The sequence below is a fragment of the Chlamydotis macqueenii genome, unplaced genomic scaffold, assembly GCF_036417535.1.
Source record: "Chlamydotis macqueenii isolate bChlMac1 unplaced genomic scaffold, bChlMac1.mat HAP1_SCAFFOLD_181, whole genome shotgun sequence".
Classification (NCBI taxonomy): Eukaryota; Metazoa; Chordata; class Aves; order Otidiformes; family Otididae; genus Chlamydotis; species Chlamydotis macqueenii.
This window is the reverse complement of record NW_028239075.1, coordinates 72719-87548: the sequence shown is the minus strand read 5'-3', so window position 1 is coordinate 87548 and position 14830 is coordinate 72719. Positions and strand designations below refer to the sequence as shown.

Genomic DNA, 14830 nt, shown 5'->3' with positions numbered 1-14830 from the left:
TCAGGCCATACAGGAGGGAGCACATGCTCCACATAAGCCCGAGAGCAATGCGGCGGCGTGGCAGCAAAAACTAAACCTACCTGCACGCACTGGCAAACACAGGATGGGTGCTCGGCCCTGGGTGCGGAAAGACTACACCTCCCAGGATGCTCCGCGGAGACATCATGGCGGAGCAGACGCCTCGTGCCTCAGGACTTCAGCTCCCGGCATGCTCTGCGAAGCCATAACGGCCAACCGCAAGCCCTGTACCCCAGGACTACAGTTCCCAGCATGCCGCACAAAGCAGCCGTTCCTGTGGGGCACACCGTTACCCCTGCACCGAGCGCCACTGCAGAGCCTCGCAACCCCCAGCGCGGACGCTGGCAGCCCCCACCGCTGACTGCAGCACGCCGCAGCACGGCCGCGCCCCCGCCACTTCCTGTACCCGCACACAGACCGCGCCAGCCCGGCCGCTGCGCTCCTCGGGGCTTTTTCCGAGACCCGCCGGTCCATCGCCCGGCCCCGCTCACCTTCTCCATCGCTGCAGGCGCAGCCGCAGCCCGGCGGCGCTCGGGACCGCTCCACGCCCCCCGTGGCTCGCACTGGCCCCTCCACGGCCACCCGGGGCGGGGCAGGGCAGCACCAGCCCCTCCAGCAGCACCCACCCCTTTACAGGGAGGGGCCGTCTCCATCACCCTCACTGCCCGCACCTGGGGCTCCTCCAGCCCCGGCCCACAGCTGGAGCCCGGCAGGAACTGGGGGCCATCGCCTGACCCCCACACTGCATCACCTCCCCTGGGCTCCTCACCTCCCATGGCCCCGGGCAAAGGGAGCAGAAACGCAGCCATGAAGTCAAAGGAGACAGCGAGTGTTTATTCAGTCACGCACATAAGTCCGAGCAGCAAGTCTGCTCTGGAGCTTGCAGCCTCCGATCCCCTCTCCGTGTCACTGGAACGACTGCCAAGTCATTCCAGGAGCCACGCTCGTTGGTTCGGCAGGGAACGTACGGTGGGTTGGCTGCGTCCTGGAGCGCCGGGCTGCTGGGCAGACTTGGAGGCTGCTAAAAACAAAGAGCAGGGCACGGAACACCACAAGAGAAGAGAAGAGAGGCAGCTTGCAAGACAGAGGGGCGTAGCGAGAAAGCACGAGGCAGGAAACAGGATAGCGAGAGAAGGATGAGGACAGAGAAGGACAGGGAGCCTGACAGAGGTGGGCAAAGAAGCAGTGGAGAGAGGAAGAGAGGCAGCAGAAAGAGGGAGAGGGAGCGGGACAGAGACCAGCAAAGAAGGATGGGGAGCAGGATGGAGATGCAGGAAAAACCTGAGCTGGGCAGTACGACAGGGAGGTAAAGACAACTAGGTGCAGGAAGCCAGACCGAGAGAGATGGAGAAAGCTAAAGCCATAACAAGAACAGGGCAGAGAGGGAGGAATGAAACAACAGTGAAACAACAGGGACAGGACGCCAGGACATCAAAGGTTGGACAGAAGAGGTGACAGCAAGGGGACAACACAAAACAAATCATACAGCTGCATGCTTAGAGGGCAGAGAGGGAAGAATTAAGAAATAGGGTCAAGGAGCCTGAAAAAAAGAGAGAGCTGGGAAAAAAAAAAAAACAGTGTAGCAATGCATACAGAAAGAACAGGGGCAGAATGGAAAATCAGGTGCATCGGGGAGCCAGAGACGGCAAGCTGGATAAAGGAGAAAAGCGACACGCTAGAGGGCAGAGAGGGAGGAAATGGAAAACCAGAGACTGGGAGCTGGACAGAGAGAGAGGCAGAAATTAAATGGGCAAGTGCGACAGGCCACAGGGCAGAGAGGGAGCAATGGATAAATACGGTCAGAGGACCAGGCAGAACACAATGTGAAATAATAGGAACACGACTGGCATACAGGGAAGAGGGAAGAATTAAAAAACGGGGACTGAGAAGCTAGACAGAATGACATGGAGAAACAAAAAAATAACAGTGACGGCTTACCAGACAGATAGGGAGCCGCAGGCAGAGAGAGATGGAGGGGAAACAATCAAATAGCGTGCAGCTGCAAGACAGAGAATGTAGAATTTAAACTGAGCATTACAAGCAGGTGGGCTAGCTTTGTGGGTTTAGCCCACAGTACCCATCGCTGTGCAGAAATTACAGAAGTAAATACCTCTGCTCCGTGCGTAAGCCTGGCGTACTGCGCACTGGGTAAACAAACCCAGATTTGGGACAGCAAGAGGGATAGGGAGCAGGACAGAATGGGAAAGGAAAAAATGCTGGGAGGCTGAACAAAGGCAAAGAGAAACAAAGACAGAAAGCAGGGCACGGGAACGGAAGCAAAACAAAATAGCGATGGCCTGCAGGACCGAGACGGAGAAATTAAAAAACAACCACGGGGAGCAGCACAGAATGACAGAGAGAGAATAAAAGGACGGAGAGCAGGACAGCTCTGGAGGAAAAATCAACTGTGATAGGCAGTGGGAGAGAGATACCAGAAAAGGAAAAAAACAGTGAGGGAAAGAGAAAGGAAAGAAGAGACACCCAGCTGAACAGGGGAATACAGTTAGAAAAGACAGGAGAGCAAACGGGACACAGAGAGAAAAACAGAAAATAAAGTAGGAGGAAGCAGGGCAACAGGACAAAACCAGGAAAAAATAGGAGTGAGATCTGGACAAAAAAGGGAAAAAAAAAAAACTGACCAAGGAAAAGAGACAGAAAGAGGGACAGGGAGATGGCAGAGAAAAGAAACAGCAGCAGCAGGATGGAGACGGGAAAAAACCATCAACCTTAGATTGTCAGGAGGACAGAGAAGAACATGAATACAAGCAATGGCCTGCAGGACCGAGACGGAGAAATTAGAAAACAACCATGGGGAGCAGCACAGAATGACAGAGAGTGAATAAAAGGACAGAGAGCAGGACAGCTCTGGAGGAAAAATCAACTGTGATAGGCAGTGGGAGAGAGATACCAGAAAAGGAAAAAAACAGTGAGGGAAAGAGAAAGGAAAGAAGAGACACCCAGCTGTACAGGGGAGCACAGTTAGAAAAGACAGGAGAGCAAACGGGACAGAGAAAGAAACAAACAGACAATAAAGTGGAAGGAAGCAGAGGAAAAGGACAAAAAGAGGAAAATAAATAGGAATAGGAGTGAGATTGGGACAAAATGGCCGGGGGGGAAACACTGACCAAGGAAAAGAGACAGAAAGAGGGACAAGGGAGAAGGCAGAGAAAAAAAATGGCAGCAGCCAGACGGAGATGCAGGTGGGAAAAAAACCTTGGATAGACAGCCGGACAGAGAAGAACATGAATATGAGCAAGGATCGGGACCTCATTGCACTCTATAGCTTCCTGAAGGCAGGTTGTGATGAACAGGGGTTTGGCCTCTTCTTCCAGGCAACAAGCAGGACCCGAGGAAATGGCCACAAGTTGTACCAGAGGAGGTTTAGATTGGACTTGAGGAAAAACTTTTTCTCTCAAAGAGTGGTAAGGCACTGGAACGGCCTGCCCAGGGAGGTGGTGGAGTCTCCGTCCCTGGCAGTGTTCAAGAGGCGGCTTGATGAGAAGCTACAGGATATGGTTTAGTAGCTGTGGCAGCAATGGTAGTGGGAAGACGGTTGGACTAGATGATCTTATAGGTCCCATCCAACCATGTGATTCTATGATTCTATGATTCTATGAAAGGGATATAGCAAGAAACGACAAGACAGGGAGCAAGACAGACAGAACAAAAAAGCATTGAAAGAGAGAGAGCATGCACTTGTGAGAGCCACAGGGGTTGGAGAGATAAAGATAGATCTCAAAAGAGCTACAAAGGCACATCAACTTAATAAAAAGGGCCAGGGAACAGCATGAAGGCCCAGAGACAGCAAGAGATGAACAGGACGGAGTGAGAGGCAGAATGGAAGAAAAACAGCAACACCAAGCAAGACAAAGGGATAAAGCAAGAAAGGGAAGGGAGGAGAGAGACAGGAAGGCAGGGACTCAGAGCAGCACGTACAGGCACAGGGAGGAAACAAATGCCAGAAAACAGACCAGAGAAACTGCAAAGAAAAAAAGAGAAGGATGCAGAATGGCACAAAGGGAAATAAAAGGAAAAAACAGCGATGGGCTGCAGGACAAAGCCAGAGGGTGGAAAAAAGGAAGAGGAGAGGGGAGAACAAGAGCCCAGATAGAAAAAGAAAGGGTGCTGTACAAGAAGAGAGAGAAGGGGAAAGAGAAAGACTGAGAAAACAAAAAAAAAATAGAACAAGAAGAGAGATACAGGGAAGCCAAGAAAATCACAGCAGCGTGAGAAAGAAAAAGGGAAAGAGAGGCAGCTGGGGGAGGGCCAAGGAGGCCCTGGGATGGAGAGGAGGGGAGAAGGGGCCCCGAGGGCCCGGGACTCACCGCAGCTCTCGGCGCTCCAGGGAGAGTTTGCCAGTTCAGACCCTTCTTTCTCTGCTCTTCCCTTCCTCTTCTGTCACTCCAGTTGCTTGACTGTCCCCAACCTAAGAAAAGAGGAGGATGCGTTACAGCTCTTAGGAGACAAAGCTCCCTAGAAACGCAGCCTCGCTCACCCAGTACTTGACCGTGCCCCCTTTTTAAATTATGTGTACAGACCCTGCGGCGCTCTTTGGCGATCTAGCCTGCTGCGGCCTTCAAAACGGGATCTTCCTCACCCAGAGAGGCAGGCTGTCTCTTGCACGCAGCACAGGCAGCTGCCGGTCAGACGGCCTTCAGTTACGTCTTCCGGAATACCGATCCACAGTGACAGGTGGCTGCCTTCGTCCGACCGGACTGCGCACCAGCTTGCGGCTTTGCCACCCCCTTGCCCTTGAGAGAGTGGCTACCTGGAGCGGCTCCACAACCACCGCTGCCCAAAACAGCAGAGGAAAAGGCACTAAAAAGCAATGACAAAGAACAAAGACAAACTGTCAAGACACTAGGAATGACATCGACAGCCTAAAGCATCAGCCAGGCAGGGCTTGCAGCTGACCTTGTGCCGCGGTTTAACCCCAGCCAGCAACGGTGCTCGCTCACTGCCCCCGACCCTGTGGGATGGGGAGAGACTCAGAAAGGTCAACGTGACAACTCTTGGGTCTTGAGATAAAAACAGTTTAATATTAAGGAAAAAAACAACCACCACTGGTAAGGAAAAGCGGAACAAAAAAAAAAAATACAGCAAAAGAAAACCCGAGACATGCAACTGATACAAATGAACACACTTGTAAGTTTCTAATGAAAACATTTAGAGTGTTTTCATTTTAGAATGGAAACAATCTCCATAAAAGTTGGGGGTGGGGGGCACTGGGTAAGTTGGGGAACACAGGCAGCAACCCGAGGATCCTGAGGCAGAGGGGTCATGGGGAGGCAGCGCCAAAAAGGGGGGCGTCGAACAGGGACACAAAACAAGAGTGCAGGGCACGCAACGGGCAAAACACAGGGGAAAAAAAACTCACAAGGGAGGAAAACCTCACACGGTGGGGGGGTGTTTTAGTGAAAAGCATTTGCAAGTGATACAGGGAATTAACGGTCTGCTAAATATTGCTTGATTTAGAAGACTGACTGTCTGCATACTGCTTGATTTAGGAGACTAACTGTCTGCTAGACAATGCCTAACAATCCTCTTTGCCTTGAAACTCACTTAAGCTTATCAGGGACTGGTACTTGTCAAGAAACTGGTATTCAGTCAAGGACTAATATGTCAAGCAAAGGACATGATAACAGGAGTCGTTCAGAAACTGCTGAAATCCCCAAGTGAAAGGAGAGCATGGGTGAATGACTGAAGTTCATCTAGAGGAAGATCAGACCCCTGAAGAAGTAAACGACCACCAGAGACAGATCTGAAATGCTAACGCAAGTGGTTTTTTAATAACCCCGCCTCGCTTATGCACATGTATGTCTGTATTGTGCAATCCTAGGAATGTGTGTACCTGCACCGGATACATTTTTGGTAAAATGTGCTGTCAGTGTGCGTGCTTTTGGAGAAGCAATCCCCCACGCACCCGGTGCCAAATAAACATGCCTGCTTTATAACTCTCTCCGAGTTGTAGAGTTTGATCCACGCGTCAGGAGGGCTGAGAAACACAGAGCGGGACAGTGGGGACGGATACGAGGGAGAGACGGACACGCAAGGACAAGGGGTACGTGCGGGAAGAAAGGTGCGTAAGGATGACCTATAGCAGGGAGTCCACGCAGGACAATCCACAGCACGTAACTCACCCGGCATAACCTGCACGAGATGACCCACACCGGCCAATGGACCCACACTGCGTAATCCCCAGCGAGAACCCCTCCGTCTCCCACTGGGTCACACCAACTATCCCCAAATTGAGTGGCTTTTTTTTTTTTCCTTGTCCAGAATATTTTTTTTCCCATGGCCAGACTATGCTCCAGACCACACCTCATTTGATTTTTCCTGTGTCTGAATATTTAGTTAAAAGACTACAGAAGGAAAATCACCACATTCTTAACATTCACTCTAAAATCCATGCGGCAAGTCCCTTAGGAAAAATGCAGTCACGCATCGCAGACGTACCTTGTACTTGCAGACCGCTGCGGCTCCTTTCCATCCATCTCGTACTTTCACGGCCAAGGAAAGGGCGACCACGGTGAAACGCTGGCAGCAGACATTCAGCAGAGAGAGGGAAAAACCCCTTAGTTTGAAGCTAGGCAGGAATCTAACTCTTCCTTTTGGGGCGAGGTTTCTCAGGACTAAAACCACGTGAAGGACAGAGTATCTTGCAGCACCTTTGGTACAGCTGCTGATACTGGCCTTTAAAGCTTTTGCATTTTTCAGACACCCGGGCCTTTTTTTGACTCATTGGCAGCTTTAGTTTCACTCGAACCGCTGTCCTACATACAGGCAGGGGACAGACACAGATGCCTACATACATTTTCTCAACCCTAAGTACAGCCGAGATCTCCTCACCCTCTATGTGCCAAGTTGAATATTTGTTTGTTAAGGAGCACAGCAACACTTCTGTCCTCGTGAACTGCCTCCGAGCAGAGGAGGGCTCTGGGATTTCCTGGACGCCAGTGCTCCCGCTTTCACTGTCAACTCCGCAGGGCCACCCACCGGAAAAAAGGCCTCAAAATAACGGACGTCAGACGATTGCTGCCACACCAAAAGTGCCAGCACTGAAAGCTCGTGCTGCTCCTCGCCGGCCCTTGCCAGTGCCTCTACAGGCCCACAAACATTATCCAGCCTAGAGACTGCATAAAAGGCAGACCGCCCCAGGCTGCAACACTCTTGCCCAGCGTACACTGACCAGTAACGTCTCCCCCTTCACCTTCCCGAGAGAGACTGTTCCCAGGGAGCCCTCTTCCTCCCATCAATTTACTACACCCTCCCTGCAGTTTTCAGCCTTGTTCCCTCCTCGGCTGTGGTCCCTCAACTTAGCTCTCAAATGGCCAGAAATCAGATTCCATCCTCAAAAGAACAACCCCATGCTAACTAAGATGGCGCTTCCTCGCCCAGCTCCTCATCACCATCTGCAAAAAAAAAAAACCCAAAAATAAAACCTACCAAACAGCACCGCCCTTCAACATCACACCACTTACCACCAATCTCTTCTATGGCACTCTCCTCCTCAAAAGCGCCGCAGTGCTCTGCTCACCGGCTCCACTCATTGCCAAGAAGTCCGACGCCGCAACTGCCGCTCGTGGTGCTTCAGATGCTGAGAGACGCAAAGCTCAACTTACTTTTTCTGGGGTGTAGGTAGAAAAAAAATAGGTGTCATACCAAGCTAACTAGAAAAGTATGTCATTACATGCAATGACAACATTATCAAAAACCACCTGCTTTAGCTTCCTACAAGAAAACAAATGCTCCAGGCTTCATTTCTAGCAAGACCATGCATGCTATCTAACTTCTACCACAGCTACGTTCTGGACAGGGCTGAATGACAAATGTAGCAGAACGTGGTGGCTCGCACACGTGGCCGACAGAGGCACGGAGCTCCTGGCACTGCGTCCTGGTGTCTGCTCTGTCAGGGAGGGCTCAGATGGACCAGCCACTCCTTGCTGGAGGCACCTGCCTGTGATTCACTCCTCAGTCCCCTCCAGCAGCCATGCCCAGGCGGCCCCCTTTACAGCTGGAGGCCCCTCATACAGCAGGGCCAGGGCCAGGGCCAGGCCCACCCTCAGCCTCACTGGACCCATGTGGGGCTGCCCCACCTCCAGCCCCAGCTGGAGCCCATCAGGAGCAGGGGCCCTTGCCAAAGCCCCACAGCACATCACCCCCTTCCCTGTGCCTGTCCTCAGCCATCAGCTCTGCACCCAGGGGCTGCAAACACATCCAGGGGCACAGAGGACGTCACAGACAGTGAGATACAGAACAGAAAAAAAAAACCAGTGACAGTACGCAAGACAAAGAGATAGAGAAAGAAAGATAAGAAAAGAAAGAGAGAGATAGAAAGGCAGAGGCACAGGGCAGGCATGCAGAGGCGCAAAGAAAAGCAGGCCAGAAAACAGGCTGGAGAAATTAGTTGGGGGGAGAAGACGGATGCAGATCAGGACAAAGAGATGGAAAAGGCAAAAACAGCAATGGGCCGCAGGACAGAGACAGAGGACAAACAAAGGAAGGAAAGGGAGCAGAACAAAAGTGCAGGGATACAAAACAAAAGGAAGCGGTAGAACAAGAGATTTAAAGGGAGAGAGAAAGGGGGAAGAGCATACAAGAACAGACAGAAGAGGAGAGGTAGAAGGAAACAATAACAACAACAACAAATCACAGCAGCTTGGGAAAGGTAGGGGTCACGGGAGCGGCAGGGAAGGACAGGGACGCACAAGAGAGGAGGCAGAGCCCCAGGGGCCGGGGACTCACCACAGCTCTCACTCCCGGCACTGCTGGGAGAATCTGACAGGTCAGATGCTGCTTTCTGCTTCTCTCCTCTTCTGTAACTCCGACCACTTGGCTGTCCTCCACCTAAGAGAATACGTGGGTGTCTTACAGCTCTTAGACAAAAAGCTTCCTAGACACGTAGCCACCCACCCACGCTCGCTCGCTCGCGCGCTATGTGGCCGTACCGTGCTTCAGGTTCCACGTACAGACTGTGCAGTGCGCACTGGCGGTCTGGCCTGCTGAAGAGTACAAAGAGGGATCCTTCCTCACCCGGAGAGGCAGGCTAGGCTCTCTCTGGCCTGCAGCGGGAGGCAGCTGCTGGCTGGCTGGCCTTTGGTTTCTTCTTCTTCTTTACCTTTCTGTGGCCTCTCCAGCTTCAGCTGCAGCAGCTCCTCTCCACAGGCAGTAAGCGCTCTGTTACATGACATAAATGTTGAAAATTAAATATCAGTATGAGGTGATTCTTGCTAACTGTAGAACTGTAGTCACATAGGTTAAGTTTTATACGAAATCTATTTGTCCTTAGAGGGAGTGGGACCCTAGAGATCTTATAATACGCATTTGTTAGAAGCTAGCCTAGCATATCTTTAATACAACGGTAAGTCCCAAACACCACCTGCAGAAATAGGCCCTGAGCCATCACTTTGGAGCCAGGAAAATCAAGGAGCATCGCGACCTGTTCTCAAGACCATATATGGAGATTTCAAGGAGGAGTTTGACCAGCGAATTTGAGGAGGGGGCGTTTTGACAACCACCAAGACCTCCAAAAGACCCTCGACTCAAAAGACTGGGCATGCGCGAGTGGGTAGGGAAATGATGTAATGGTTTCTCAGAAAATTTATGTTTATGCATATTATTTCTTGGAATTTAATGAATATGTATAATTAATGTGTATTTAACCCGTGCTGTTGATCAAATGGGTGCGCACGCTAGGTGGAGCGATCCCCCGTGCGCCCAGCGCTGCAATAAAGAAGTGCCTGCTTCTTAACTTCTCGTTGCTGTTAAGGAGTTTTATTCCGGATTTCGGTAACAGTTTTGGCGACCCAGATGGGACCTTGCGAGTGAGACTGAACGAGATCGAGTGTTGATCGAACTCCAGCCGGCACCGAGGTATTCTCGGGGAGACCCATCGCTCTCGACTCACAAAGCTCCTCGCAACGTTCCCTGGAGAAAAGGGTAAGGCACTTCTTCTTTGAAATCTGTCTGCTCTGGATAGCCTGCCCGTAAGGCGCGGCGAAAGCTTCGCAGGGTTGGGGCTTAGAGGGTACCCGTTTGGTTTGGAAGCCTAGGCGTCTGCCCGTAAGTCATAAGCGAAAGCTATTGCTGGGTTGGACATTTGTGTATTTGGGACAATTGTCATTTGCATTTGTTTGGTTTTTGTATTTGGGACAATTGTCATTTGCATTTATCTGGTATTTGGCATTTAATCTAAATTGTTTAAGAGTAAGAGTATGGGGAGTATTGGTAAGATTTGTACATAGCTTGGAAAGGGGCCCCAGGGTGTTTTAGAAGTGATTTACAAGCTGGTAATTGTTGCTTCAGTGCGTTTTGTTTTGTTTTGTTTTGTTTTTAAGTCTGTATGCATGTGTTGCAGTGTAGGGACTTGAATGATATACAGTATTGCATTTGGGGTTTTAAACTTTTCTTGGTGACGGGATTGACTTTGTTTGTAGAACAGTGTTACTGTCTTTTTGGTACCAAAAACTCCTTTGTAAAATATGGGAAAACACATATCTTCTATGTCTACCTCAATGGTAGGGGAAATATTAATGAAGTCTCCACTGGGATGTGTTCTTAAACATTGGGAGGATATAAGGGGAGACCCAGTAACTAGAAAAAAAAAAAATTGATACAATATTTTACAGTTGATGTTATCTTGTAGAAGGGAAGGAAAGTGAGATGTGGTCCCCGATGTTGATTTGTTCTTTACTTTGGGAAATCATCCCAAGTGGCAGAAAGATTGCAGATACGTCCCCAAGGATCCGATGGTTTTGGCATAAAAAAAAAAAAACAAAAAAAAAAAAAAAAAAAAGGAAAAAGGTTGAAAAGATCCTGGCTTGTAGTATAGAAAGTGATGTTTAAAATGTGGAACTGAAGAGGAAAACATAGAATTCATGTGTTAAATTTCTGTATTATCTTTATGTGTGGTCTGGAAGTGTTGATGCAGGTTTAACAAATGAAACAGTAGAAAAAGGGGCCAGAACACCGAACCCCTGGTGGGAGCTGTAGAGTGGGACAGTTGAATTATGAGGGTTTCAGTCCTATTGCAGGGAGAACTGGAAGCTGACAAGACCAGATAGAACAAGGAGCGGCTCAAGCCTTGCCCCCCCTACCACTTCGACAAGCAGTAGGGGAACAAACCGGGGATGAGGTCGGGGTGTGGTAGAGGAATGGATAAAATAACTGCAGTAGGAGAGAGATTGGGAATATCAGTGTGCAAAGTGTGAAGCATGGTGGCACTGGAAAAATGCGTGTCCTTATTCTGAAAAAGAAACAAAAAACTGGCAGCACAGCAGATGCCTTTGTCAGAGGTGCAAAGAGGACTGGGGGAGAATTCCCCAGCAGAACCCCTGGTTACAATCCAGCTGGGGACCCAAATCATGGATTTTCTATTTTGATACTGGAGCTATTCATTTTAAGTACTGGTAGAAGAAAATTGAGTAAAAAGCATGTAGACAAAATTGGTGCCACAGGGAAAGCTGAAAATAATTTTTTCATTCAATCCTTAACTTTAAGGTGGGTAAAAATGGGGAACTGGCCAATTTTTATATATACCAGAGTGTCCTGTTGCCTTATTGGGGAGAGATTTATTGAGCAAATTGAAAGCACAAATTAATTTTTAAAACTGTGACATTCAATTAAATATACCCTAATCAAAAGCCAGAGAGGCAAGAATTTTTATGTTGCAGACAACTTCAGAGCCATATGAAATCCCTCAAGAAGTGGACAATGCAGTAACCCTTTGGTGTGGGCTGGCGAAGTTCCCGGACATTCAAAAGCAGCAGAACTGGTAAAGATTTTTCTAAAGGAGAGCACCAAACCGGTAAGACAAAAACAGTACCCTTTAAAATTAGAAGCTAGAAGAGGCCTTGAGAAAATGATTGAAAATTTTTTAAAAAAATATCGACTATTAGTCGAATGTGAATCAGAATTCAATACTCCCATTTTACCTGTGAAAAAGCCAGAAAGTGAGGAATATAGGTTAGTACAAGATTTTAATAGCAATAAATTTAATAGTTCAAGATATTCACCCCTTAGTGGCAAACCTGTATCCTTGTTGACAGCTTTAAAAGAAAATCACAAGTGGTTCACTGTATTGAACTTATAGGATGCCTTTTTCTGTATTCTTCTTGACAAAAATAGTCAGGCATATTTTGCCTTTGAACTGCAAAATCCCACAACTGGTCAGAAGACTCAGCTCACCTGGGCAGTGCTACCTCAAGGATTTAAAAATAGCCCAATGATCTTTGGAAATCAATTGGCTAAGGAATTAGAAACATGCAAAATAATTTATCCTGAAAGACTGGTGTTGCAATATGTAGATGATATTTTAATAGCCACAGAAACCAGAGAAGAATATTTCAACTTGACTACTAACCTGCTAAATTTCTTGGGCCAAAGTGATAACAGATTTTCCAAGAAGAAAGCACAGATTGGAAAAGAGACTGTCATGTATTTGGGATTTGAAATCACACAGGGACAAAGACAACTGGGAAATGAGAGAAAAGAGGCAATTTGCCAAATGCCGGAGCCAAAAGGAGCTAAGGAGCTGCAAACATTTCTGGGAATGGCTGGCTGGTGTCACCTGTGGATTAAAGGAATTGAAGGAGGGACCCCTTGTGTGAGAACCTGAAGCTCGAAAGGCATTCCAGAATGTAAAGGTAGCTCTGATGTTCACTCCTGCTCTAGGGTTGCCCGATTTAACCAAACTCTTTGAACCGTTTGTTCATGAAAGACAACATTTGGCCCTCAGAAGAATGCTTTCTCAGAAAAATGGAGAATGAAGAAGACCGGTTGGTTATTTCTCCAAACAATTGGACAATGTTAGCTAAGGATGACCAGGTTGTCTATGGGCTGTAGCAGCAACTGTCCTCCTGACTTAAGAAGCTTGTAAGCTGACAACGGGACACCCAAGAACAGCTTATGTACCGCATATGGTACTTTCTGTTCTGGAACAGAAAGGAGGACACTGGTTATCCCCAAGCAGGATGCTCAAACATCACATTGTCCTGTTGGAACAAGATGATGTCAAATCAAAAACAACTACAACAATAAATCCTGCCATCTTTTTAAGTTCAATAGAAGAAGAAGTTCTAAGTCATGACTGTCTACAGACCATCAAACAAGTTTATTCCAGCAGAAGTAACAGAAGAGTGAACATACCTGACCCAGAATTCGAGATATGTACTGATGGAAGCAGCCTCGTGAGAAATGGAAGAAGATTGGCTGGATATGCAATAACAATAACAAACTCTGTTATTGATGCAAAGCCGCTCTCAGTGAACACCTCAGCACAAAAGGCGGAATTGATAACTAGCCCTCATAAAAGCCCTAAAATGGACAGAACATAAAAAGTGAATATACGGACTGATTTAAAGTATGCTTTTGGAGTAGTACATGCCCATGGAGCCACATGGAAAGAAAGAGGAATGCTGACAGCACAAGGAACATCCATGAAACACCAAGAAGAAATTCTGCAATTGCTCCAAGTGGTGCAGAAACCCAAAGAAGTTGCAATAATGCACTGCAAAGCCCACCAATTTGGGAATTTCCCAGTGAATATTGGAAATAAATTAGTCAATAAAAAGGCAAAGAAGAGAGCAGAAAAAGGCATCATGACAATAATACTAGTTAAAGAAGTGAAATTTGAACAACAAACCCCAAATTACAGTAAGGTTGATTTGGAATTAGCTAAATCAATTCAAATAAATATGAAAAATGATCATTAGTCCTAAAAATCAAGTTGTGGTCTCACCACAATCAAAGCTAAAAGCATAGAAAAATTCATTGGGAAACAGAGGCAATGATCAGTGATTTAAGAAGACAGGTGATTAGTGTTAGGATGATAAAGCTAATAAAATCAGTAACAAAAAGTGTGAAACTTGTTTAAAGAATAACCCGAGAAATATTAAATAACCACCCCCAGGAACCATATATATGGGAAACTTGCCTGAAAATTATTGGCAGATTGATTTTTCAGAATTGCCACAACAAAATGGATATAGATATCTATTGGTATTAGTAAATATGGCCAAAAGATTTTCTTTTCCTGTCGCACCAATAGGCAAGAGAAGTGGCTAAAAATATGTTAAAAGAAATAATATCATGGTTTGGAATCCCCAAAAGAATATAATCAAATAGAGGTCCTCATTTTGTGTCTGAAATTATTCAAATATTGAGGAAAATTCTGGGAATCAAATTGAATTTACACACTCCTTGAAGGCCACAATCTAATAGACAAGTAAAATTTGTCAGAAAATATCTTTAAAATGGCCTCATGCTCTTCCTTAAGCACTTCCGAGAATCAAGATTCAATCCAGATCTAGGACTAAAATTAGTCCATATGTTAATGTATGGAAAATCTTATCAGACTCTAACCCTTGTTCAAAATGTGACTGCTACTGGGGATAATGAAATGGAATTGTATTTGATATCCCTTGGAAGAACTCTGATATGGATATGGAACTGCCACAGAGCCTCTTTCTTTAGATTCCCCGGTTCATCATTTTTAACCAGGAGATTACGTGTACCTGAAAATTTGGGAATCAGAAACTCTTCAATAAAAATGGAAAGAACCATATCAGGTGCTTCTAGCAATATATACAGCCCCTAAATTTGAAGATATTGATTCTTGGATTCATTATTTGAGAGTCAAGAAGCACAGCCTCCAAAACAGAAACAATGGATTTCTAAAGAAATATGTCATTTAAAGTTAACAGTCTCTCATTTTTAATGAATTAGACAAAATCATATCAAAATAATGAAATCTATCAAAGGAATTTTAGTAGTAATGCTAATAATACTTTTTGGTTTACTGATTATGGAGATT

The 14830-nt window shown here is 47.0% G+C and overlaps 1 long non-coding RNA gene across 1 annotated transcript; it reads right to left on the bottom strand.

Moving 5' to 3' along the window:
* Positions 1-831: 831 nt before the first annotated feature.
* On the bottom strand, positions 832-9108 carry LOC147596093 (uncharacterized). The gene is made up of 3 exons (XR_015261613.1): positions 8967-9108; positions 8764-8865; positions 832-1039 (listed from the first exon to the last, which is right to left on the bottom strand). It is a non-coding gene; the product is annotated as an uncharacterized LOC147596093 (long non-coding RNA).
* Between the last annotated feature and the right edge of the window lie 5722 nt (positions 9109-14830).